Raw genomic sequence first — 27009 nt, 5'->3', positions numbered from 1 at the left:
AAGCTTAGCATTTTGGCAAGGATTTTCTGAGGCACAGGCTTATGTTCTCTTTCACTCTGACTTTCACTCCCCAGCCTCCTAACAGCTGATGCATTGGATCTACAGCCACAGAGTCAAGACTTGCAGCTGGGACTACCAGCCATTGGTTTGCAGTCCATCTGCTTGTCTGCCCACTTGCCCTTCATCGACATTCCTTGGATCTCCACCCATCGCTGACATTTCCAGAACCGAACTCTCTGAGGTGGAGGCTTTTGTCACAAGCCAGAGTTTGGGGCACGGAGCCTGGCATCTGCGGTCCTTCAGATATACTCCATTGTTTAGATGCTTTCATTTCCAGGAACAAAGGCTCCCACCCCCACCTCTCCTCTCTGTGCCCTCAAAGGGCACCGCTGTGAGGCAGCAGAAGTGCATTGTGATATCATTTCTGATAGTCATAGGTTTCAGCAATCAGTAACTGGGTTTTATTCCAGGAAAAAGCAATATTCTTTGACAAATAAGCCATTTGCCAAGCAGTTTAAATGACATTGCAAAGAGTGACACTACAAACCAATGAGCCTGTTTTCTCTCTGCTCCTATTCACCGAGAAGCAGCTAATGCCCCAGATAAGGAGTGTAGATCATGTGACGTATAAACTTATAACGTGAATACAGTCCTAGATAAAGAGCCACAGGAGGAGACCACCCTGGGTCAGCCACTGCATTCACGAGACCCAACCAAGCTGACTCTGCTCCCTTCCTATCTTGGAATGGGAAAATATTCCCATCACCCCCACGTCCTTGAGGATTTTCTTAAATGACTTCCGTTCCTTAAACATTCATCCTCTAGTCACTGACGTGGCCAAGCTCGGGTCTCTACTAGCCCTGGAACTATTGTAACCTGCTCTCATGTGGGGCGTTTCCAGGAGGCAGATGTTTTAACTAGCAGGGAAAAGAAAGGTCTGTTTCTTATTGACGGAACCCTAGCATGTGGAACAGAACTTCAAAGATGCGAGGCCAGACTGGGCAGGCAACATCAAAAGCTTTTGACTGGTGCTGAGTAAACTTTGTATTCTGACATACAAGTTCTTATCTATTCTGCTCCAGACTTGAGAGAGGGAGGCTGCATCTAACCAAATCACATTGTTTTTCCTCACAGCTGCCAACTTGGAAAAATATCAGGGCACAAAGGGACCATTAAAAAAAAAAAAAAAGACACAGAGAGAGACACGTTTTGTCGGTTCCTAAGCAACACAATCTTGCCAAGATGGGGGCTTTGGGGAAAATAAGAAGACATGTGCTATACTGGCCATGGATGCCATTCACTTATCCTAATTTTTATCTTTTTATAAAGAAATTAACAGTGTTTTCTTATCAATATTTGGCTACTCCCCACCATCCACTTCACAGGGTCTTTGATAAACATTCACTCTCTAATGAGACCAAATCCATGATCTAGTGATATATAAAAACAATGAAGCTATTTCCTTATTTAAATTTTTAAAAATAATAAATTGATTTATTTTTAAAAATGTTTAAAGGAATTATATTCACTTCTTTGGATTACCTGTTTTTTCCATTATTAAAAAAAAAAAAAAACAACTTTAAAATGTGTTTCATTTCAACATAACTGGAACATGAATAATATTTCCTCAGTCTGGGAAGCAGAGCAAATCAGGAGGGCCATCTTTCTATCAAAGCCTGTATGTGCCTCCCGCATGCGGGTTTGTTTCAAAGCAGCAAGTGATTTCCTCTGAGAACGTCAATGTGTGTCTACGCTGGGGAAGAGAGGAAGAGCCCCACAGAAGGGAAATTAGTTTTAAACCTGGGGTTTTCCTCCTATGCTAAGAACACATTTATTTAATCAGAGGGTCCTTCTGAGGGCCTTATGTGTGGGTTCTGTCAGGGACAGGAGAGCAGCTCCAGCCCACCTGCCACAGGGCTCGGCCCCAGCACCTCTCTGAAGCCGGCGGCTCTGCCTTCTCATCCCTCTACTTTGAAAATCACCGCCTGCTTGGACCCCATAGTCCAGCCCCAATCCTGATTTCCTCCTGCCTCTCAGCTCTGTGCCTCTCTGGTCCCTTTTCATATTTAGAAAAGTTTAAACAGGGCTTCCCTGGTGGCTCAGACGGTAAAGACCATGTAGACCAGTGAGTGCCGGGACTCTCAACCTTGGGTGCGGTTCCGAAACCCAGGGCCCTGCGAGCCAAAGAGTCGACTTAGCGACCTGGAGGGTCAGCCCCCCTGGATGCTTGTAGAAAATGCCGACTCTTGGGTCCCGGGCTTCCCTGGTGGCTCAGACGGTAAAGGATCCACCTGCAGTGCGGGAGACCTGGGTTCGATCCCTGAGTTGGGAAGATCCCCCAGAGGAGGGCATGGCAACCCACTCCAGTATTCTTGCCTGGAGAATCCCCATGGACAGAGGAGCCTGGTGGGCTACAGTCTGTGGGGTTGCAGAGAGTCGGAAACGATTGAGCAACTAAGCACACACACAGATTCCGTTCCAGGCCCATTGAATCAGCATCTGCATTTAACAAGCTCCTTAGAAAACCTGGGCGCACACAAGGTTTGAGAAGCACCACCTCAGGCCATTTCAATGTACTCCTGCCCAGGCTCCAGCCCTGAGGTTCTGGGGAGGATCTGCAGTGACATCCTGGATTCTGTGTCTCAAAAGTGCCCCCGGGTGAATCTGTTGTGCCTTAAGTCTAAGAACCAGTAGTGAGAAGTTCAGAGGCATCAGACAGACCCAATGTGGAATTTTGGCTTCTTTGCTTCTTAGCCAGTGACACTGAGCTGCTTAGAAATGAGTTAAAGGGACACAGGGATTCATAACATTCAGGGAACTACGTGTAATAAGGCCCTTTAAAGAGACCAGCGAATGGCCATCTCTGAGGTCTCTCATTTTCCTTCTGTCCTCCCCAGTCCTTGCCATGCCTTCAACCCAGAAAACCCTTCCCCACCATCCCCTCTGCTTCCAAGGCTCAGCTCTCTACAAAGCATTCTGAAAAGGCTGCTCTCCTCTGAGGCTACTCCTCAAGGCCCTTTCTGCCTTAGTGCACTCAGAGTCATCATAACCCTTTCCCTTGTCTAGCCCATGTGTCCCCTTCGGTGGCTGGCCCAGGTCCTTATGCTGAGAAGACACCCAGTAAAAATCAGCCAAATCAAATCAAAGTCATTCTCATGAGTTCCTTGAATTGCCATTCCAAAAAAAAAAATTCTCTATTTTATACAACAAGGCCAGAAGAAAGGTATTTTTATTGAATGTTGGTTTAAAAAAGTCACATCTTTATAGGCAAAAGTAAGCAGAATATTGAGACAATTCATCTGTTCAGGGAAGCAATTATTAGACCAATAACCTATAACTGAAAGAAACATAAGCATGTAATGACTAATTTATTTATCATAGTCTGCTGTGAAGCCTGATCATATTAATTATCAGAGTAAGACATCATTTTGACTTTAGTTTCTGACATAAGTGTTATTTTACAGTATCTTTCACTCATTGGTGCTTTAATAAAAGAAGTTCAGTTGGGTCCACCCATTCTTGTTGGGCGGATTTTACGGTGACAAAGAAATGGGTGAGATCAGGGTTGAAGGGTGTTGTGCTCCTGAAAGTGGTGTAGGAGCGGGGCTAGACCACTCAGATTCATTTGTTAATCTCTCATCCTCCACTGAATTTGCCCTGGGTCAATACATTCTTGACTCACTTCATTAAAAAGTGGACAATGCCCTGGATGACTCACAGGCCAGACGACACTGACCCCAAAACCCAGAGGTTCCACTTCAATTGTAGAGGCAAATGAAAAGTTTCTCGCTGGCAAAGAATGAAGTGATTCTTAGGGAGAAAACTGGTAGCAAAGTGTCTTCTATCCTGGATAGAGGATGCCACCATCTCCATGACTCGCACACAACTGGATTCTTCTTTGGGGACCATGAGAAAAGCGGGGTCTCATTTCCAGCTGAGATACAGATCAGTAGCAAGGGCAGGATTAGACCCTCACCCTCTGTCTTCTGAGCAGTGTGGGGTGATCCCCACAGTGAGAGTGGTGCCCAGTCCTTTCATGGGGACCTGTATTATAAGCATCGTGACCCTTCTTTTTATTTGAGCCCTACTCTGTGCCAAGCATTTCACATACAGTACCTCATTTAATCCTTTCAATCACCCTGCAGTAAACAGTCCAATTATTCCTTTTGACAAATGAAAAAAACTGGAACTCAAGGAGGTTAAGTTGTTGATATTATCGTTGTTGTTGTTCAGTGGCTAAGTCGTATCTGACTCTTTGTGACCCCACAAACTGCAGCACGCTAGGCTTCCCTGTCCTCCACCATCTTCTGGAGTTTGCTCAAACTTATGTCCATTGAGTCGGTAATGCCATCCAACCATCTCATCCTCTGTCACCCCCTTCTCCTCCTGCCTTCAATCTTTCCCAGAATCAGGGTCTTTTCCAAGGAGTCATTTTTTCACATCAGGCGGCCAAATTATTGGGAGTTTCAGCTTCAGCATCAGTCCTTCCAATGAATATGCAGGACTGATTTCCTTTAGGATTGACTGGTTTGATCTCTTTGCTTTCCAAGGGACTCTCAAGAGTCTTCTCCAGCACCACAGTTCAAAAGCATCAGTTCTTTGGTGCTCAGCTTTCTTTATGGTCCAACTCTCATATTCGTACATGACTACTGGAAAAATCATAGCTTTCACTAGATGGAACTTTGTTGGTAAAGTAATGTCTCTGCATTTTAATACACTATCTAGTTTTGTCATAGCTTTTCTTCCTAGGAATTAATGTCTTTTAATTTCATGGCTGCAGTCACTGTCCACAGTGATATTGGAGCCCAAGAAAATAAAATCTGCTACTGTTTCCATTTTTTCCCCATCTATTTGCCATGAAGTGATGGAACCGGATGCCATGATCTTAGTTATCTGAATGTTGAGTTTTAAGCCAGGTTTTTCACTCTCCTCTTTCACCTTCATCAAGGGGCTCTTTAGTTTCTCTTTGCTTTCTGCCATTAAGGTGGTATCACCTGCATATCTGAGGTTATGTAACTTGTCCCAAATCATTCAGTTAATAAGCAACAGAGCTGAGCCGAGTACCAAGGCCCCTGGCTCTGAATACATCCTGCATCATAACTGGTCTTCTCGAGGCAGAGTCTCGGGGGCTGATCCATGCTGCCTCCTCTTCCTCACTCTATGTTCTCCTGAACAAAACTGTGCAGGTTACCCCTCCCACTTCTGGTTCCATGTCCAGTTTCTCTGTAAGCCAGCCCAATTCCCTGGTGCTTAGTTTTATCCATCAAAGAGGGCAATGACTTCAGTTCACTTCCTATGGAAAGGATTTGGTAAAGTCTTTGGTCTCCTTGAGTTTATATGTTTTATATTTCTTTGTAGCCCTGCCCACCACTTAGCTAATGTCTCAAACTCACCTTGGGTTCTTCATACTCGTTGTTGAATGATTAAACAAGGGAAGGACTGCTGAATGCAATTCAGGAGTAATTCCACGCTTCTGCCCTGACCACAAATGATCTATTTAATTGATTTCAGTGACTCCGCAGTAGCTGTTACATTACCTCAGGGCAAAATTACTCATTTCTTACTTCTAAGACCTAGTAATTTATATGCAGAACATGTAATAATCTATTATATCAAATACCCACTCTTATTTAAATAAAAATAGCTTGCTGCAGAGCATAACAGCCCTGGATACATAAAATAAGTACAGGTGACTTATGAGTTTGCACAAAAGAGCCTTCTGTTCTGGACACAGCTGTTTCAGAAAAACACAGCCAAGGGTATAGAAGGAAGCCAGGTAGGTAAATATTACGAGAGGCCTTTTAAAAGCAGCCCCGATCATTGGGTCCTTAGGATGTGTTTAATAGGCAAGGATGCCCTACTAATGTTTAATATTGATACAGCGTTTGACAATGCAACAGACAGGCAGTGGAAAGGCTGTTCTAAAGATGAGCAAGTGGGGACATGAGAGACCAAGCTTGCAACTTCAGATTAGGCACTAAGGCACCGAACAACACGGAGCAAAGACACAAACATCAGAGGACCGGGACTGCCTGCACGATGGTCTACAAACAGCAGAGCTGAAGGGGAGAATTTTTATCTCCACACCCAGCCTTCGGACCACGCACGCCATCAAAGCCAACAGTGGGCAGAAGTATATTGTGGAGGGAAAAGGAGCTGGGTACAGGCAGAGAGCACCCCAGGCTCTGCTGCCCACTTCCCTGAATCCCTCAAGCCTGATGATGCCGCTGGAGCAGCAGCCACTGTCTGTTACTTCCTGGTCGTAGCATGTGTTTGCAAGGTTTGTGACACTATGCAGTGCCCGCCTCACTTTCACTCTTCTTCTTCACCTCATAACTCCCTAAATCAGTGCTGGCATAAAGAGCCCTCCTCCTCAACCCCTCGCTGTGTTCCAGTTAGAAGAAGCCCTGGCTTTGAGGTCGGTCCACCTGGGTTTGAATCCAGGCATCGCTTTTTGCAAACATGTGATACTGGGCAAGTAACTTCATCTTGCCGAGCTTCCATTTCCTTCTCTTCAAAATAAGCATCATATTGTCTGTTTCACAGTGTTCCAGGCAGGACTAAGTGCTAAAATATATAGAGAGTAAGAATCTAACCAAACACCTGGCACAGGAACCCAGGCTCTATAAATCTTAGTCCCCTTCCTTGTTGCTTTTACTTTCTGTCCCTCAGAAGCTGCTCCATCTTCTGCTGGGGTGTAAGTAGGAACAGCTGGGAAATACCTGGTGAGGTTTTGCTTCATTCCACATGTCCTTGAAATGAATCTTCTGTCCTCTGTCTTCTCACCATTAAATCCCCTTTCTTTCATCTCTAGGGAAATCTGGAAACCAGAAGATGCTCTAGCCTCCCATGGCAAAGGACTGGGACTGATCTGGTTAACAATATCCCAGAGTGGTCTGCAGTGACTAACATCCTGGGTTTCCCCTGAAGTCACCCAGTGCTAGCACTCCAAGTCCCACATCCCTAAAAACACCTCATCCCAAGTAAACCAGAGCCATTGGTCACCCTTGCTGTCTGCAGGGCAGTTTCAGAGACAAACAGAAAGCTCATTACTTCTCAGATTTGCAGAGAGGAGCACATGACTTAAATAAAACTCATTCAAAATCTACCTGAAACACAGAAGTCCCATGCTCCCGTGGCTGAGTGTTCTGGTCAGGCAGCAGAGGGTCAATTGACAGTGGCCTCATAAAAGACCTCAAACATGGTTTCTTCAGATGGCCCACAGGCTGGACATGACAGGTAATGGGAGAAATTCAAGACACCTGTCTCTTATGGTACAAAGAATGTTCTTCAGGCCTTGCTATTGTAATAAGACAATAGCAAATGCACATCCAGAAGAGAGGCTGTTAACGTACTACTCTATTAACACTGCTGACCCAGGCAAAACAATGTTCCCAGGCCAGCAAATGGGTTTCTGTATCCTTGCAACATAAAACAACAGAAGTCTACATACCAGAATCATTTAGACATTGGAGGAATCCCAGCTCTTTCACACTTACCAGCTTGTGAGACCTGGAAACACTGCTAAATCCCTCTATGCCTAGATTTCCTAGACTAATAATACATATATTATAGGGTTGCTGTAAAAAATTAATAAAATAATCCATGTGAAATGCCTAACACAGCTTTCATTTCCGGTATTCTGGAAGATCAAGTTACTTGAAGACCCTCCCAATATGAAACACCTAGAATATACTGAATGGATTATAATAAATATCTTTTTAAAAGCAATATCTGGATTTATAAGAGAGTGAGGAAATCTTCCAGAGACACAAAATAAAGAGAAGTGAAAACCAGTGTAGAAACCCTGAGCTGATGCTATAGCTGCCTATGCGAAGGCGTCCAGACTTGGTAATGTAAGAGCTTGGATGTGAATGCCCACATGGAGTCAGCACATAAGACCTTGAGTCCACATGATGCAAGGAAGTAAAATGCAAATATCACTTCATGGCAAATAAATGGGGGAAACAGTGGAAACAGTGACAGACTTTATTTTGGGGGGCTCCAAAATCACTGCAGATGGTGATTGCAGCCATGAAATTAAAAGACGCTTGCTCCTTGGAAGAAAAATTATGACCAACCTAGACAGCATATTAAAAAGAAGAGACATTACTTTGTCAACAAAGGTCCATCTAGTCAAAGCTATGGTTTTTCCAGTGGTCATGTATGGATGTAAGACTTGGACTATAAAGAAAGTTGAGCGCCGAAGAACTGTTGCTTTTGAACTGTGGTATTGGAGAAGACTCTTGAGTCCCTTGGACTGCAAGGAGATTCAACCAATCCATCCTAAAGGAGATCAGTCCTGAATACTCATTGGAAGGACTGACGCTGAAGCTGAAACTCCAATCCTTTGGCCACCTGATGCAAAGAGCTGACTCATTTGAAAAGACCCTGATGCTGGGAAAGACTGAAGGCGAGAGGAGATGTGGACAACAGAGGATGAGATGGTTGGATGGCATCACAGACTCAATGGACATGAGTTTGAGTAAACTCTGGGAGTTGGTGATGGACAGGGAGGCCTGGTGTGCTGCAGTCCATGGGGTCCCAAAGAGTCGGACACAACTGAGCGACTGAAATGAATTATAGGAAGGAGTAAACAAAATCTAAATTCAGACTCAGTAAGATGATCAAGTAGCTTAGCTATCTCAAACTGGGCCTGGATAAAGAAAAGAAACAGCTCCTCTGATAATTCATGAGCACAGGACTGCCTTCATGGGGGTTTAGGGTTCAACTTTGCACTAGATGCATAACATAGAAAGTGACTAGGGCCTATGACTCTGGTGTATCCGGCAGAAATAAATGAAAAAATTTCTCCAGAAGGACAAAATCTCAAGCGGGAATAGTCTATGGGGTCGTAAAGAGTCGGACACGACTGAGCACACACATAATAACAATACCAATTTCCCCTCTTTTTTCAGTTTTCCTTCCCACTTAGGTCACCACAGAGCACTGAGTAGGGTTCCCTGTGCTATACAGTATGTTTTCATTAGTTATCTATTTTATACATAGTAGAGTATATATAAAATAGATAACTAATGAAAACCTACTGTATAGCACAGGAAATGGCAACCCACTCCAGTATTCTTGCCTGGAGAACCCCAGGGACGGCGGAGCCTGGTGGGCTGCCATCTATGGGGTCGCACAGAGTCGGACACGACTGAAGCGACTTAGCAGCAGCAGCAGAGTATATATGGGGCGTCCCTGCTGGCTCAGCAGTAAAGAAATTTACCTGCAATGCAGGAAACGCAGGAGATGCAGTTTCAATCTTTGGGTCAAGAAGATCTCCTGGAAGAGGAAATGGCAACCCACTCTGGTATTCTTGCTGGGAAAATCCCATGGACAGCGGAGCCTGGTGGGCTACAGTCTGTCCCCAGAGTCGCAAAGAGTCAGACACAACTGAGTCCACATGCAGATGCAGACAGTATATATGTCAATCCCAATCTCCCAGTTCATCCCATCCCCCTTCTCGCCTTGGTATCCATAAGTTTGTTCTCTACATCTGTGTCTCTATTTCTACTTTGCAAGTAAGTCCATCTGCACTATCATAAAAGAATTTTTATGATAAAGCACACAATAAAAGGACACAATAAAATGATGATTGTGTCAGGGAAATAATTAAATGGAATTTGTAGAAATGAAAAACAGTCACAGTTGAACCAGAAGATTAGATATAGTCAAAGACAGAATCAGTAAACTGAACAATGAATACGAAAATGAAATGTCTAAAGGTGCAAAGTGAGGGCACCCAAACTGCAGCAAAGAGAGATAAAGATATACAAAGCAAAGGCTAATATTTGAGGTTGATAGGATGAGAAATTTCAGCATAGATATAATGGGAATTCCATAACAAGAGAGACAATACTCAAATAAATAAGGGTTGAGAAGTTTTAAGAATTGAAAAAAAAAAAAAAAAGTAAGCTCATGAGTCTTGAGTACAATAAAAATTAATCTATACCTAAACTTCCCTGGTGGCTCAGCAGTAAAGAATCTTCCTGAAGTGCAGGAGATCTGGGTTCAATTCCTGGGTCAGCAAGATCCCCTAGAGAAGGAAACAGCGACCCACTTCGGTATTCTTGCCTGGAGAATCCCATGGACGGAGGAGCCTGGTGGGCTACAGTCCATGGGGTCGCAAAGAGTCAGACACGACTGAGCACACACACATGCAAACACATTAGAGTGAAAGGCAGAACATGAAAAACAATGATTTTAAATAAAACTATAGAGAAGGTACAGACTACTTTAAAAATAATTATTATTAGATGGACAGCAGCTTTTCCAACATTTTATTGTAAAATTTTCAAACATAGAACAAAGTTGATAAAACTTTGCAGTGAATACCTGTATTCCCACTACTTAGATTCTACCATTAATACTTTATTCAATTTTACCATATTTGCTTTATCACATATCTTTTATCTACCTCTGTATTTATCCGCCAGTCCCTTAATAGTTTTTTGTTGTTGTTATTTTGTTTTATTTGGGGATTTTTTGGTACGTGTGCCTTTCAAAGTAAATTAAGGTATGACTACACTTCCTCTTAAATGCTTCAGAAAGTTTATCATTAAATAAGAGTTCAAAATTTGTCTACAGGCGCTTTATTTTGATGTCAAGTTTGCATACAATGAAATGCACAAATCATAAACGTAAACTTTTCTATGACCCAGTTCAGTTCAGTCACTCAGTTGTGTCCGACTCTTTGCGACCCCATGAATCGCAGCACGCCAGGCCTCCCTGTCCATCAACAACTCTTGGAGTTTACCCAAACCCATGTCCATCGAGTCAGTAATGCCATCCAACCATCTCATCCTCTATCGTCCCCTTCTCCTCCTGGCCCTAATCCTTCCCAGCATTAGAGTCTTTTCCAATGAGTCAACTCTTCTCATGAGGTGGCCAAAGTATTGGAGTTTCAGCTTCAACATCAGTCCTTCCAATGAACACCCAGGACTCATCTCCTTTAGGATGGACTGGTTGGATCTCCTTGTAGTCCAAGGAACTCTCAAGAGTCTTCTCCAACATCACAGTTCAAAAGCATCAATTCTTCGGCGCTCAGCTTTCTTCCCCGTCCAACTCTCACATCCATACATGACCACTGGAAAAACCATAGCCTTGACTAGACGGACCTTTGTTGGCAAAGTAATGTCTCTGTTTTTAAATATGCTATCTAGGTTGGTCATAACCTTCCTTCCAAGGAGCAAGCATCTTTTAATTTCATGGCTGCAATCACCATCAGCAGTGATTTTGGAGCCCAAAAAAATAAAATCTGACACTGTTTGCACTGTTTCCCCATCTATTTCCCGTGAAGTAATGGGACCAGATGCCATGATCTTAGTTTTCTGAATGTTGAGCTTTAAGCCAACTTTTTCACTCTCCTCTTTCACTTTCATCAAGAGGCTCTTTAGTTCTTCTTCGCTTTCCGCCATAAGGGTGGTGTCATCTGCATATCTGAGGTTATTGATATTTCTCCTGGCAATCTTGATTCCAGCTTGTGCTTCTTCCAGCCCAGCGTTTCTCATGATGTACTCTGCATATAAGTTAAATAAGCAGGGTGACAATATACAGCCTTGACATACTCCTTTTCCTATTTGGAACCAGTCTGTTGTTCCATGTCCAGTTCTAACTGTTGCTTCCTGACCTGCATACAGGTTTCTCAAGAGACAGGTCAGATGGTCTGGTATTCCCATCTCTTTCAGAATTTTCCACAGTTTACTGTGATCCACACAGTCAAAGGCTTTGGCATAATCAATAAAGCAGAAATAGATGTTTTTCTGGAACTCTCTTGCTTTTTCGATGATCCAGCAGATGTTGGCAATTTGATCTCTGGTTCCTCTGCCTTTTCTAAAACCAGCTTGAACATCTGAGCTTCTATCAAATATAAAACAGTGCCATCACTTTCAGAAAATTCCCTCATGTACCCTTCTGGTCAATCCCATCTCCATCCCCTCAAAGTCAACCATTATACTGATTTTTTTTTTCCTGCCATGGATTAGTTTTACCTATTCTGGAATTGCATATAAGGAAAATTCTACGTTTTTGTATAAAGCTTCCTTCATTTAACATGCTGATTTACATTGTCATCCATGATGTTGCATGCATCAGCAGTTCATTTCTTTTTATTGCTAAGTAGTTTCCTATTATATGAATCCATCTGCTTGTTCATCTTTCCCCTATCAATGGCCACCTCTCCTATTTCCATTTTAGAGATTATGAAAAAAGATGCTATGAACAAGCCTTTTTGTGAATATATTTTTTGTTTGTTTTTCTTGGGTAAATACCTAAGAATGGAATTGCTGGGATCATAGAGTATGTATACATTTATATTATACTACCAGACTTCTCTCCAAATTGGTTGTACAGTTTTACATTCTCAATGATATATGAGAGTTCCAGTTGTTATACATCTTCACCAACATTTACTGTTGTCAAACGTTTTAATTTTAGCCATTCTAGTGGCTGTATAGTGGTAGCTCATTGTGGTTTTAATTTACGTTTCTCTGATGGCTAATAATGTAGAACATTTTCCTATGGGTTTATTGGCTGGTTGTAAATCTTTTATATTAAATATCTATTCAAATCTTTTGCTGACAATAGTCTTTTTCATGGCAACAAATTGAAACAGAAAACAGTAGAATAATATTTCATCAGCGAGGGTCTGGTCAGAAACCAAACCAGCAATTTAAACAGGAAAAGTTTAATATAATGAATTATTAACCAGTAAAATGTGGTTACCAACTAAAACAGGCAAAACAAACCCTAAGATCTAGACAGAAACTATAGGGGAAAAAAATACTGTTACCCTTGGGGATCAGAGAAGAGTGAACAAAAATGTAATTTAAAATCTCAGAGGACAGTCAATAAAAAAATAACAATAAAATCTCAGAAGACAAGACCCTGCAAAGCTGCAATTTAGACCTCTGAGGAGAGGGCATGGATGCCACAGGAACATGATGCCCACTGAGGTGGTAATGGAGAAACTGGCCACTGAAGAGCCATGAGCCCTAAGGGCCACCCTCCAATGCAGTAACAGAGAAACTGGTGGGAGGGCGCCACAGTTAAATAAGGATCTCTACACCCTGATCATTCATTCTACTGAGACAAAAAAAAACCAGAACACCAGGAGGAAAAAATTTCTTTTTCCTCTTTCAGCACTGTAATGTCCCTCTGGTGCCCTCTCTTGGCAGAACCTAACATGGGACCCTCTGGCAATGGAGAAACATAATCTACAGAGTTCAGATCTGATATCAGGAAGTATGAAAAAGAAAGGTGGATTTGGAGCTGAGAGGCAGTAAGATAATAACCAGCACAAATATTGTCCATGTGCTAAGAAAAAGAAATATGTGTGAACTTAGAATTCTATACCCAGTTAACCTATCATTCAAAAGTAAAGACAATAACTAAAAATCATTTTTCTTTCTTATACTTCATATAATACATACAAGAGAAAATATGTAACATATAAGTAAATTAAGACTTTATAGGCAATCAAAAACTGAGAAAATATTATTAACAATACTCTCAATGCAAGAACCACTAACATTCTTCCTTCAAGAAAAAATGTTGAATCCAGAGAAAAAATAAAATACAAGAAAAAATGTCAAACTTGTGAGTAAATATAAATAAGAAAGGATAGTATTAATCAATAACAATTTTAAAAACACTAATTTGTGGTAGAAAAGCAAAGGGCAATTAAAATGTTGCACAATAACACAGGAGATGGAAGGAAATGATCAGTTAAAATGTTTTAAACTCCTTGCATTTTTGGAAGGAATGGTAGAGATCAAGGCCTTAGCATGTTACAGTCCAGAAAACAATGTAACTGGTACACCCTGGAAGTGTACAACACAACACTGGATGACAGTTTCTAAACATTTGTGCTGAAATGTTAATGTTGTCTCTAAAGAACAAAAATAAAATGAACAATCTTAAAATCAGTAGAATAGAGATGAGAATAAAGAAAGCTTGATCAATGCAAAGCAGGAATGGAAAGAAAAAAGAAAAAATTAAATCACACACAAAAAATGGAAAACACAAAAACTTTGGGAGAAGTAAACCTAAAATGTTTCAGTAATTCCAACAAATATAAATGAAATAAATTTCCCAAGTAAAAGGTAGAGGTTTTTGTCATATTTTTAATCAGTTTTATATATAGTATACAAAAGACATGTAACAGCAAAGAAATATTATAGGTGAAAAGATGGAAAAAAGATATTATGTGAACATTATCCAATAGAATGCTGGTGTCACCATATTAACATCAGGTGAAATAAATTTCAAAAATTATTAGAGATAAAGAGAGGCACTTTATAAAGAGAACAACTCATCATGAACTAAGAAAATTTACAAACTTCTATTGATATAAACTTTGAAATATCTAAAATGAAAATTAAACTTTCAAGAAGAAATCACAGTAAGAGATAACAATATACTTCTTCCAAATTGATAATCAAGCAGATAGAAAATCAATAATGACATAGATGATTCAACAACACAATTAACAAACTTCACCTAGAGTTATACAAAGAACTTTTCAGGCAACTTTATAGAATACATTTTCTCAAACACACATAAAATACTAGCAAAATTTGGCCATATGCTAGGCTGCAAAGCAAGTTTCAATAAATACCAAACTACTCACTTCAGTTCAGTTCAGTCGCTGAGTCGTGTCCAACTCTTTGCGACCCCATGAATTGCAGCACGCCAGGCCTCCCTGTCTATCACCAACTCCCAGAGTTTACTACTGGTATTATACAAATCAAATGCCTTGATCATTATACAATTAAATTAGAAGTTAATTACAAAAAAATCTAAAGATGTTAAAAGCATACTTCTAAGTAAAGTGGGTAATATATTCTTTTTCAGAATTGAAATTAGTGGCTCCAAAATAGAGGAAAAGAACCTAGCCTCTAAGGATATTGAAAGCGTGATCTTGACTCCCCTAGGCTTGGGAACTTAAAAGTACTTTCACCTGAAAAGTCTGATTTAGCACAGTCTTTCTGAAGCAGATATATCCAGGTGGAAAGCTTTCCCTTTCACTCTTCCAAAGGACAAACTGGTTTTCTTAAAAGATGAATTGGGCTGTCACTCCTGCAAAATGCTTGAGTTAAAATGTGATACTGGCAGTCCAGTGGTTAAGACTTTGCACTTCCACTTCAGCAGACGTGGGTTCGATCCCTGATTGGGGAACTAAGATCCCACATGCCACATGGAACGGCCCCCCAAAATAAAATAAAAGAAAACACAAACTTAAACATTCCCTTACTTTAAAAAGTATTTAATATTTTCTTAAAAAAAAAAAAATAAAGGTGATGTTCACTGGGATTGGAGTGTGTAACTGATGGGTGAGTGGGACCCTAAGAATGTAAACATGCTTTGGTGTTTATCCAGAGCTGACCCCAAGAAGAGACAGTGCTGGTCTATAAGCCTGGCTACTACTGAAGTCTTAGGCCCTAGGGTAGGAGTTGCAGTCTAGCAGGACAAGAGTCTAGAAAAGAGAAGTAAATGGTCACTTCAAACAGCAACATGGACTCAGGACAACGATGCATGTTGTCCAGCTCTCTGGATCCTAATCTGAATGCTCGAGCATCCCATTGCTCTGAGCACTTGACACACCACAAGAGCATCCCTGTACAAATGGCAGAGTAAATCACCTCACCTTAAATGCAGTACACGGGCAATCAAATGTCAGTCTTCCTCTGGTGAGTTTGGTAAATGTAACTCAGTTCTCTGGAGTGTACATTCTTAGCAGAGGAAGTATCACTCCCAAGCGGGCAGAACTTGATTGGGAGAGTAAAATTACTTAAATATTATAATGATTAACAATCTTCCAAAGGGCCACAGCACACAAATAGACATACAGTATATAAAATTTCAATTAGGAGAAAATTTTGAGCCTAAAGAGGCTCCATTAACAGGGCAACAACTTTAAAAAATTTGGAAATATCTCTCTAGAGGATAAAACCTGTGACTAGGTAGATACATGAGTCTGACAACCAAATTCTGCCCTAAAGTAATTCTATACATAGGCACTGGCTAGGCTAATTAATCAACCTCTCCATCATTAACAGCTTTTAAACTTCAGGAAAAGGCGTCAATCACACTGATAAAGGACCACAGAACTCAACTCTCAATTTTCCAATCAGCCTCTCAAAAAATATTTATTTAGTAGTTTCTATATCTGTGTAATAAATACATCTGTCACTAGCCACCTGTGGCAATGAACTCTTGAAATGTGGGTGATTGAAATGGAGATGTGCTGTCAGTGTGAAAAGTTGGGAGACATTCCTTCAAAATCTCTCTTGCTGCTGAGTGTTTTGCTTGGTATGAGTCTTATTCCTTTGGGGCTTTTATAACAAAAATACCATAGACTGTGGCTTGAACAACAGAAATGTATTTCTCACAGTTCTGGCATCTGGAAGTCCATGATCAAGATGGCAGTAGATTTGGTGTGTGGCAAGGGCCCACTTCCTGGTTCATAGACTGACATCTTCCTGCTGGGTCCTCACATGGCTCAAAGGATGAGGGACTCTCTGGAGAAAACTTCTATAAGGACACCAACCCCATTCATGAGGGCACCCCCTTATGACCTAATCACCCCCCAGAAGCCTCACATCCAAATAGTATCACGTGGACTCAATTTCAACATATGAATTTGGGGAGAACATAATCATTCTGTCTATAGCAGTATGCCAAGAATGTGAGGCCCCCTACTTTTCACATGGGGGCATTTATCAGTCATGTTCGCAGTAAGCAACCTTGGAGGATGAGACAATATGTTTCTCTGGGACACAGAGCAGACTTGCCTGCTGCTCTCTATTAAAAGGTGAGTTTTCCAAGCTCTAAGTTCCTCAAGTGTGATATAAACCCACGTGCAGCATCTATCTGGACTCTCCATGCCAACTTTATGGAGCTTACTAGTTTTCTCTTTCAGAGTAATAAATTATCACAAACTTGGCAGATTAAAATAAAACTCACTTATTTACTTACAGTTCTGTAGGTCATGAGGCCATACAATGTTCTCTGCTCAGGGGCTTGAAAGCTGAGTTCTCATCTGGAGACTCAGGAAAAATCTGCCTCCAAGCTTATTCAGGCTGCTGGCAGAATTTAATTCTTTGTGATTGTATAACCAAGGTCCCCGTTTTCCTTGCTATCAGGAGGGGCCACTCTAAGTTCATAGAGGCCACCTACATTTCCTGTCATGTGGCCCCCTCCATGTCAAAGTCAACAATTTCTTACTGAAAATCCATCAGTGTTATTAATCTCTCTCTCTCTGTCTCTGACCACCAGCCCCATGTTTAAAGAGGTCACACCCACCTGATTAATCTTCATTCTTAAAAAGTATTTATCAACTGATTTAAGGTCTTAAGCACATCTGCAAAATCCCTGCATAGCAGGGTTTGGTTGAATAACTAGAAGGTGTGTGTATGTAAGGAGATGGGAATCTCTGAGGCCATCTTGGAATTCTGCTGATGACACGGGACCAGGGCGACTGAAGCAAACATGCTGATACACTGCTTGCTGTGCCATGAGTAAAAAAGTCCTCTATCTCTGACCCAAGAATCTCATCTCCTCTACCAGCATCCATGAGACAGCGTAAGTAGTTTATCAGAAGGGTAAACTCAAATTCCAGGCCTGCCACAAAATATACCCTGGATTTCAAACACTTGTTACGCAAAACATCTCATTAATAATGTTTAAATTGATTACATGCTGAAATGATAATATTTTGGATATATGTAGTTACGTAAGACATATTAGGACAATTAATTTTACCTACTTTTTACTTTTAATGTGGCTACTAGAAAAATTAAAATTTTATCTGGAGGAGGCTTGCATTATATCCCTATAAGGCAATGCTGGTCCATATGCCCGGCTACTATTGAAATCTAAGGCTCTATGGCAGGAGCTACAGTCTAGCAACACAACTGTGTCCTGAAAATATTCTGTTTGGCCAGGACAAGGTTCAAAATCTTTATTATTTAGATGCCTTTACGAGGGGTATGCATCTTCTACTATGCCTCAGGCTCTATCACCCCCATTGTTTTTCACCTCGTCTGTTACACATTTACTTTATCCACAGGCTTCTGTAAGTATCTCAGTTGTGTGACTCTTGTAGTCACACTCACACTTTTGTAGGATTTATTCAAAGATATTGACACAGGATGGCTGCCAAAGAATAGCATTCAACCAAAGGTTAGCCTGCATGACCCACATGGGCTGTAAGAGCTTCGAAAGGAAGCAGTTCTTGTGGGGACGGTGGTGGCCGTGCATCAGGAGACCTGGTTCTAGACCCAGCTATGTGACTGATTTCACTAGAACCCCTTGAACAAGTCAGTTCCCCTCGTGGGCTTCCATTCCCTTAATGGCAATGAAGGATGAAACTAGAAGACTTCAAAATTCCTTTCTGAAGGCCTACAAGATGGCTTGCTGGCAAAAGCAATCAGAGAGAGCTATGTGGAAGGGAAAGGCTTGAAAATACTTGCTTCTCTGTCCTTTCCACATCATTTCCTTGCTGTCATTGGCCCCCAAAGAAGGGAGGGTCAAGAAGACTCAAAGTCCTACAAAGCCCCAGTGCATGATCTGTCCAAGAAGGAAGTCAAAACCCTCTGCTGCACCATTGTTCTATGTTCACCACGGATGTAGATCCTTTGAGCTTTGGCCCTGGACCCCACATGGTTGGGAATCAAGCGCTGGCAGCATCCTTCTCCCTACATCTGCTCCCCTCTCCCTCCCACTCCTGACAGTGGCATTTCACAGAATCCAGAAGCAGATGCTGCGCATTGGGGTTGGTGGCTGGCAAGTTCCCATTCTCGCTACCCATGACATCTTTTTCATAACCTGAATTTCTTTAATTAAAAAACATCTGCCAACTCCTGTTATCTGCAAAGATGTGCCATGGCAACTCTCTCTGCAAGCCCCCTTTTGTAGCTGATGCAAACAGGTGGAAGCAAAGCCTCCGTGGAGCCTTTCGAGTGTAGAGAGGCAAAGGCAAGGAAAGAAGAGCCTCAAACTGTGTGTGTAGGCAGAGGATGGATCTCTCTTGCAATTTATTCTTCTTCCAAGTTCTCCCTCTCATCAGAGAGGGTTAAAGAAATTTGGGAATGCGAGGAGCACCCCTCTCCTATGCATACCACAAAATGAGGACGGGTGCCTTGTGATAACCAAACACACAGAGAGAAGAATTCACTGAGATAGGCCTTACTTGTGAGGACTCCATTTTGCCCAGAATGAATCTGATAGGTCATTAGGAAGAGGAGACCAGATGCCTCTCTCCTCCATTGCCTTTGTCTTCTGCCCCAGGAACTTTGGAAGCAAAATCCTTCACAACAATCTCAAGGAGGAGAGGGAATATTTGCACACCCAAAACAGGTATATGGGACTTACCTGGTGGTCCAGTGGTTAAGAATCCGCCTGCCAATGCAAGGGGCATGGGTTTGATCCCTAGTCTCTGAAGACCCTACATGCTGCAGAGCAACTAAGCCTGTGCACCACTACTGAGCCCTAATCCTAGAGCCCGCAAGCCGCCGCTACTGAGTCCACAAACTCTAGAGCCTGTGCCCTGCAACAGGAGAAGCCACCACAATGAGAAGCCTCTGCACTGCAACTAGAGAGTAGCCCCTGCTCCCTGCAACGAAAGAAAGCCCGCATGCAGCAATGAAGACCTAGCACAGCCAAAAACAAACACATAAATAAAATGACTTTTAAAAAAAGACAGGAATAAGAATGGAAGCCACAGAGGAAGTATCTAATATAAGTACCACGTGAGCATATTGTTTAAAAAATGTATTATTTTCTATACTCATACCTTAAACACATACACCCTCAAGCTGGAAGGCCAGTTTCACACTGAGACTTCTCAGACTCCTTAGGGTTCTGCCTGGGATGAGGAGATGCAAAGAAAGCCCATTCCAGGATTTCGACCTGTTGCCTCTTCCCTTGCCATTCTGTCCCACAGAGCATAAGCCTCTCATATATGCAGGTGCTCCAGCCCAGCTCCAGTCCACACCCCCAAGTCCCAAATATGCCTTCTATGAGCCACAGTCCCCTGGCAAACCTGCAAGCCCAGGGTGTGCATGTAAGTATTGTATTCTGTGCTCTGGAGCACTAACCCAGGAGAAAGGTTATGTCAGCCCCGAAAGGCCAAGGAATTCCATGTAGAAAGCAGAGGTGGAGAGGCACGAGTTCAGAGTGGACACACATCCTAGTCCCATGACCTCTCAGCACCCATAGAGCACAGGCAGAAGAGAAACAGAGGAGGACCCCAAAAGAGCATCCCTCTGGCTGGGTCTAAGCGCAGTGCTGACGTCAACCACTCACTTCCACTCCTGGGCCTCCTCTTAGGATGGATCCAAGTGTCTCTTCCTTCCCATTGACCCAAGCATGGTGCTCTCTTCCATGTCCAGCCCATCACAAACACACTACCTTCTCTAAGAAGAGTGTCCCCATTCTTCGAGGAGATAAATCCCATCCCACTTGGATTAAGCTTGACTTCCACTGAATCTGAAAAGGAGGTAGTGAAGGCAATGTGAAGGACGTCCTCTATCTCAGGGTTATCCTCCTGACCTGACACTTTCTAGAGGGAACGGCTTTTGTGCTTGGGATGTTCCCACAGCACATTCTTATGCATGGCTCCCTGTGGACAATGAGACAATCAATGCCTTTAAAAATTACACTGGTTATTTTTCCTGATCATAGAAGTATAAAAAAATTAAGAGATGTTTTCAGGTGGTAATAATGTCTTGCTTGATTTGTTAGCAATCCTTAGGACAAACCTCTAAATTTTCAGTCCAGAAGTCACTTTCCTCAAGGGTGGTCCATTAGTTATCGGACAGGGCTAACTCCTTAGCAATTTCTTTATATCCTTAATATCTGTCTTTTTGTAAGTTCCATCCACTGACACAGTTTAACCTGCTCTCTTCAGCGGCCAAGCTCTTTGGAGCAGCAAACCTGCTCCCTCAACATAAATCCAACAGCCCTCTTGAGAGTTTGTGCCAAGCACCCAACACCACAATCATTACATAGTAGACTCCTCAATAGTTTATTCCTGTTATTATTGGTTAATTTCTTTCCACATCTTATTAAGAGGTTAGAAATTAAAAGGAAATAAATACAGATATTTCTCCATCTTTTTTTCATTCCCAATCTGCCTCCTCTTCCCTATATAGTCCAGGGCAGGGCAAGGGAAACAAAGATGAAAACCGTAAATACTCCTTTCTTAAAATTCCAACCCAAACCTGCCTAAAGACAACATATTTACCCTTAAAGTGAAAATATCCAATGAACTCTGCACTATATTTTCAATCTTTTAGCTACAAGGTGTCAACTATTCTTGTCCTCTCCCAATTGTCTTGAATAATGTCACAAACAATGAGGACATATAATGCCAGCTGGCGTCTCAGAGTTCTGAAGGAGACTAAGTTGGGAGAAGACTGAAGACATGGAGTTTTGTATCTTATTTTGGCCACAGTGATGAAAAAACCCCATCGCCAGCTTTCCCAAGCATTCCTAGATCATGGTATGAAGTTAAGGGAACCAGGGACAGGAATTAGAAGGGGAAAAACAGTTCAAGAGATACAAGTTTTGGTACCGGAGAAGGAAATTGTTGATTTCACCTGGAGAGAGTTAAGCGGAATGAGTTTATGCCAAATCCAAAATAGCACCTCCTTGAATTTCTAAATGCACTTAGGAGTGACCCCACTCCCCACTACCCTGCAGCGTCATGACTTGCTAAAAGGGGAAAAGGGGGAAATATTACTATTCACAATTAGCAATCAACCAAATGTTGGTAAACATTAATAAGAAATAGCAATCATGAAATAATCAAGCAATCTCAGATTTTCACAGAGTTCTAAAGTGTATAAATGGGTGGATGGTGACGTTTCTCAATAGATGGATATACCGAGTCACATTTCCTAAGAGCTGGACCACTGGGTGCTCTTGTCAACACTGCCCAGTGCAAGGACCTTGCTGCCAGGGAGAAGGACAGGCGTGAGTGGACTGTGCCCCTGGTTTGTTTTGACTCGTCAGTGGCACTTTCAAATTGCAACCTTTTCAATTTTTTTCTTTATGGCAGCCCTTCAGAGGACTTTATAGGTAGACTGTCCCTAAAACAAGTTGAAGACCTGCTTTTACTATGAGATTCCTTCTATGCACAGATGTGCATCTGAGTGACCATCAGAGATAACATACCACCTCCTCTCTGAAGCTGGATGTGCGGTGCAGCTGGTTATTTCTACACTTTTTAAAAACCCTATCCTCATATCCCACTTGGGAAGATTATCCTACAAAAGTGAGTGAGGGGATATTTTAAAGTCAGGACTAGAAATTCTAAAAGAGAAAAAATACATTATGTTTGGATGAAATGCCTAATGGATTATTTGGGTAGGAAAAGATAGACTCTAAAGTATGTTCTAGAAGGAAAGACCAAAACAATAAAAGGACTGAATAAGTATCTCTGTGTCAGGAAATAAGAGGAAATAAATGTGTACCTACAATCAGAAACGGGAAGATAAGAGGTTCAGAGCCTGGAGAAGATGCAGGGGGTACAAATAGGAAGTCAAGGGGAGAGACCTTGGAAGTGGCGGGGAAAAGTGCAACATGCAGGGAAAGGAAAGGGTGGCCACTGAAATATTCCAGGTGCTGGGTATGGCTGAGAAACTTTGAACAATGGCTATAACCAATATCACACTTTAAACTGTTACCCAGACCCATGCTGTAACTTCCCTCCTCTGCCCCAAACCTTCAGTAGCTCCATGGTGCTGGGAAGTAGGATGGAGGGAGGGGCAATGAAGATGAAAGGAATTATAAGAAAACAGAGGCCACATCTCATGTTCATATCTACTCAAGACTAGAGGTAAAAAATTCTCTGGCTACAGGAATCTTAGCTAGAAGTGACTATGAAAAATATAAGTCCCTCTACTGTCAAGAATCTTCAAAGGTATTGCTGGAAATTTGGGGTTTCATATGGCAATTGAGACTTTGTTTAAAAAATATGTTAAAACAAGTCACAGATTAGGAGAAGATATATGCAAAGGACATTCTGCTAAAGAACTGCTATAAAGAATGCACAAAGAACTTTTCAAATTCAAAAATAAGAAAACAACTTGGCTAAAAAATGAATGGGCAAGAGACCTAAACAGATACCTCACCAAAGAAGATATATAGATGGCAAGTAAACATCAGGCAATATGTTCAACATTATGTATCACTAGGGAATTTCAAATTAAAACAACAGTGAAATCAGAACGGCCACAACATAAAACACCAAGAGCACCAAATGCAATGGGAATGCTCAGTCATTGCTAGTGGGAATGCAAATGGTACAGACACTTTAGAAGACAGTGTGGTAGCTTCTTGCAAAATTAAACACCTCTTACCATGTGATCCCAAAATCATCCTCCTTGGTATTAACCCAAAGTAGCTGAAAGTTTAGGTCCACACAAAAACCTACCCAGATGTTTATTACAGCTTTATTCATAATTGCAAAACTTGGAAGCAACAAAAATGTGCTTCAGTAGGTGAATGGATAAATTGGCCGTGGTACATCTAGACAATGGAATATTATTCAGCACTAAAAAGAAATAAGCTAATCAAGCCCTGAAAGACATGAAGGAAACTTAAATAGTACTAAATGAATGAAGCCAATCTGAAAAGGCTACATACTATATGATTCCAACTAGAGGACATTCTGAAAAAGGTAAAACTATGGAGACAGTAAAAGTATCAGCAGTTGCCAAGGGTAAGGGGGAAGGAGCAAATAGGTGGAACACAGAGGACTTTCAAGGCAGTGAGACTGTTCCGGATGATACCATAATGATGGATACACATCATTACGCATTTGTCAAATCCCACAGAATGTACAGCACAAAGAGTGAACCCTAACTACAAACTTCAGGTGACAGTGATGAGTCACCAGAGGCTCATCAGTTATAACCCGTGTACCACTCTGGTGGGAGATGTTTATAGCAGGGGAGGCTGTGGGGAGGCAGGATGTATATGGGAAATCTCGGTGCTTTCTGCTAAATTTTGCTGTGAACCTAAAAGTGCCCTTAAAAAAAATAAAGTCCATTTAAAATTATATATGTATATAATATGATATACATATATAGCATATATATATTTTTTAAATGGGTGACTTTAAAAGTCTGATGGAACTCCCAGATTGCTGACATCTGGGTTAAGCAACCAACACTTAGGGCAAGTATAGAAACAACTGTCAATGGTCCAAAAGTTTTCACTCACGTGCCACAGAGCGGATGGCTCCTTTACTTACGGGTGCGCTTTGCTGCCCTCATGGTTGGGCTGATGGTGGACCAGTTCTGACCAGTGAAATGTGACTGGAAACGGCCGGCGTCACTTCCTCGCCAAAGCGTGGAGCGGTCAGTGTCTGGCTCTCCAGGCTGCCCTTACTCTGCCGCAGCCAAGGTGGACGGGCACAGCGGGATGGAGGAGCTGAGAGGTCCAAGCCGTCTGCAAAGCCAGGCTGGAGCTCTGGAGGGAAGCTGTTGTGGGAAATCAGTAGTATCTACAGGGGACTTTGCATGAAGAAGGACGAAAAACTTCTGCTGTGTTAAGTTCCTGAGTTTATTTTGCTGCCAGAGCCCAGACTGGTCTATCCTGGCTGCTCTGCCAAGTCACAGTTTCCAGTTCAAGTTCAGCGACAGCTGACTCGTGCAGGTACGCAGAGCAGGAAAATTAGGAACAAGGGAAGCTTACAACTTGGGTGGAGGCAACTGCAACCATTTTAGGTGAATTTAGTGTTCAGAGTTTTGCCTGATCTGAGTGATGCAAGCATCACTCGGGGCTACAGTGCCCATGTTTCGCCTCTCCCAGTTTCCTGGAGAATGTATTTTTAGGGGAGAGCGGAGAGGGCTGCCATCCATCATTTTGGAAAGTCAGGAGATTTACAGAGATAGATGCCTAAACAAAGGACAAGCGCATTAACAAATCTCTCTGTCCAAAAGTCAGGGCTAATGTTAACCAAGATGAGCATTACTGCGATTCCATCAAGATGCCCTGTTATTTATTTAACTTTTCCATTTTCATTTTTTATTTGGGTAAGATAATTGCTTGTGATAAGCCTCGGGTGTGGAGGTCTGGTGCATACAAAGTGGCGAGACGAGTTTCAGTTTGTCTTCTCAGGAGGCACTGAGGAAAGGAAACAATGAATTAACATATTGAAACGAGCTCAGATCCTGTCCTTTAGAGCTTTCTTCCAAGAAGAGGAGCTCTCCAAAGTGAACAGCCTACTCCCAACAAGAAAAAAAGAGCCTGTCGGGAGGATCATGTGTTTACCTGCTTAAGGAAACAACATCTCTTATGAGCAGATTTCATAAGAAACAAGATATAAATATATATAGCATTTCTTTCCCTGGGTCTGACAACACAATGTTACTCATTCATTTACTTCATAGCGTCTACACCAGTGCCTCCCACTGCTTTCTGACTAAGACCCTCAGCTGGATAATAACTAGGCATCATAAGTCCTATAATGGAATTTCAATAAATGATACATGTTTATATAAAGAGGATGACTTGGCACTCATAAATCTTTCAACTGAAAAAAAAGAAAAATACACGATCTCAGGCCCGTGTGCCACTGCACTCGATAACCCGTCTGTTCTGGCCCGCACACACCAGAATCTTATATAGAAGCAAACCTGGGTGTGGTCCCTGCTTCTGAGAAGCTGGTAATGGTTGAAGGCATATCCAAGGGCTCTGTTGGATAAGAATGAAAATAGCCACTGATGGGACGTCCTTGGTGGTCCAGTGGCTAAGAATCCACCTCCCAATGCAGGGGATGTGGGTTTGACCCCTGGCTGGGGAACTGAGATCCCACATGCCAAGGGACAACTAAGCCCACGCACCACAACTAGAGAAAGATTGGGCCTCAACAAACACGCAGCGCAGTCAAAAAAAAAAAAAGCCACTGGTGTACACAAGCCCCAGAAGTGGTCTGGCTAACCGTTTATTTCTGATGAGAAAACTACGGTTTGGAGAGTACGTGATTGGCCCATGAAGCTCGATCCCCAGAACTCAAGATCCCTTGCTCTACACGGTAAACTTCCGCTCAGCCTTCAGGACACATTTAAATGTAAACTTTCCGTTGAAGTCTTTGCCAGGTCCTCCGGTTTATGCCATCTGTCTGCAGAGCCACTGGCCTACATCACAACCACCATACCTGTGCAGGGGACACATACCCGTCTTAGTTTCTGCACAGCTGTCTCTCCCAAGGGAAACAGCACTCCTTGAACAAATGTTCTGAGTTCCCTTATAACTCTTGATTCTCAACACTTTGCCCAGGGTTTGAATGGATTTTGTGTTGTGCTAGTCACTCAGCAGTGTCTGACTCTTTGTGATCCCATGGACCATAGCCCACAAGGCTCCTCTGTCCGTGGAATTCTCCAGGCAAGAATATTGGAGTGAATTGCCATTTCCTTCTCCAGGTGATCTTCTAGACCCAGGGATCGAATCTGGGTCTCCCACATTGCAGGCAGATTCTTTACCGTCTGAGCCACCAGGGGACCCCTGAATGGATTTAGTTATTATTAAATTGTAAGCTTCCTCAAAAGACAGTGTCAAGCCATGATGGATTTAGAAAAAAAAGAAAAGAAAACTCAATTAGCATTGTGCACATTTTCTTACTGGGTAAACTGAGATTCAGATCTCTTCATCATGTTCCTGTAGTCATGGGTCCAATGAGGCTTATGGATCCAATGAATCAATCCAATAGCTCCAATGTCTTATGGCAGTAGCATGGCTCTCTCTCCTGTTCTCCTCACTGGAGATGGCTGGGATGCTAGACAGGAACAATACTCAATCCACGCTTTACCACGTCTGCTCCAAACAGCACAACTGCAACCCATCCCAGTTTTCATCTGCTTCTCATCTCACTCTGTGGGGAAGCCACAGGCAGAACTGACAGCCCAATCTGGAGCAGAGTCCCACAGAAAGGTGACCCCCAAAACCCCTGTTTACTCTCCAACTGGAATGGTTTGTGAAAAAGAAACTGCTGTG

General features: G+C 42.2%; 1 long non-coding RNA gene across 1 annotated transcript in view; it reads right to left on the bottom strand.

Annotated features, from left to right (window-relative positions):
• Positions 1-27009, bottom strand: part of LOC145506092 (uncharacterized) — a 227312-nt gene that overhangs the window by 107073 nt on the left and 93230 nt on the right. Inside the window, exon 3 of the long non-coding RNA XR_014053540.1 lies at positions 24266-25140. This is a non-coding gene — a long non-coding RNA (uncharacterized LOC145506092). The remainder of the gene's footprint in view (positions 1-24265; positions 25141-27009) is intronic.

The sequence above is a fragment of the Giraffa tippelskirchi genome, chromosome 5 (genome assembly GCF_054371585.1).
Source record: "Giraffa tippelskirchi isolate mGirTip1 chromosome 5, T2T-mGirTip1v1.2.pri, whole genome shotgun sequence".
Lineage (NCBI taxonomy): Eukaryota > Metazoa > Chordata > Mammalia > Artiodactyla > Giraffidae > Giraffa > Giraffa tippelskirchi.
The sequence above is the reverse complement of the archived record's forward strand: the minus strand, read 5'-3'. Positions and strand labels throughout refer to the sequence as shown.